We start from the raw sequence: 1,443 nt of genomic DNA, 5'->3' as shown, positions 1-1,443 counted from the left end.
TCTATTTAGCTGTCTTAGGGTCTTCTTTCATTTGTTAATTCAAATGAATAAATAAGTCATTAACGCAATTAATTCATTAAATGCATAAATGATAAATAAGGATTGACATGAAAGTGGTTTGATAATGTTTAAAGTCAACAGTAAAACTGTACCTGGACAAAAAAAAGAACACTTCCCTTTAAGGCAGGCAGTGATGTTACTTCTCCTTTAAGACACACTTTTGTGTCATATTGGAGGTGAGAGTGGAAACAGACACAGAATGACAAAGAACAAACTGTGATAAAACGTTTGATACAAACCTAAAGAGTGTCTGAACACCTTTGTGAAGAGTTTTGGTGAGACTTAGGAGCAGAACCTGCCTGGTTTGTGCTTGTGTTTTGCACAGACCAAGTGTTTTGGTGAGTTAAAAACAAATACATTGCCCTAAATATTTGTACTTGCACTTTTAAATGCACACATTTTGTATTATTTGAACGTATTTGAGTACAAGAGTGTGATTTTTGATGGTAAAATCTGTAAAGCTTTATTCATAGAAAAACCCAAGCTGTGTAATCAAGGCAGCTTAGCCGGGCAGCCAGCTGACAGCAATCAGACATCATCTGGGTCTAGTTGTGTTCACTGCAGAGAGTGTTAATTGGCCCACAGTACCTGAAGCACTTTGTTGTTTGATCTGAGTCATTGATAGTGATTTATTTGGAGTGATAGTGATTTATTTGGATCATGTGTGTGTGTGTGTGTGTGTGTGTGTGTGTGTTCCCTCTACACCTATAACTCTTTGCCAAAAATAGCCGATCTACAAGCTCACAACGCCTCGCAGCGCGAGGCGTTGTGAGCTTGTAGATCTGCTATTTTTGGCTAACGTTGGGATGCTAAGAAAAGGGATGCTAGGGTTCAAGTGGTTAATGCAACAAAAAATAATCATATCACACAAAGATTTGGCGGACCCCCTGCAGTAACTCTAAGGACCCCTTAGAGGGGGTCCCGGACCCCCTGTTGAAGACCCCTGCCCTACACTGCACGAGAACACAACAATGCCCATGTATGGAGATCCTCAATTTCATCTATATATCGTCATAGTACTGACATCATATAGTAAAGGATTTCTTTATAACCTGTTGTACAGGCCTATGTTTTCATTCCCACTAACAACATTTCTCCACGGAACACTAACACCACTTCTCCCAGAGAACATGGATGGTTTTGGTTATAAGCACCACTTGTTTCTATGATGGAAGAGCAAGTTAAAATGTTACTAACCTTCCATGGTTTTGTCGGCTCCGAGGACGCTGTTGTTTAATGACTTTGGGTTTGTTTCCAGAGGGAAGCCAGCGCACATATGTAAATCTCAACCTGTTGTTTCGGGGTGCGCTGGTTTCAGCACACCCCAACCCCCCTCTAACATCTAACCTCTAACCCCAACCCCCTCTTGTGTGTTGGCTGGTG

This window comes from Gymnoscopelus microlampas (assembly GCF_963454915.1).
Source record: "Gymnoscopelus microlampas genome assembly, chromosome: 5".
NCBI lineage: Eukaryota > Metazoa > Chordata > Actinopteri > Myctophiformes > Myctophidae > Gymnoscopelus > Gymnoscopelus microlampas.
This window is presented reverse-complemented; position numbering follows the sequence as displayed.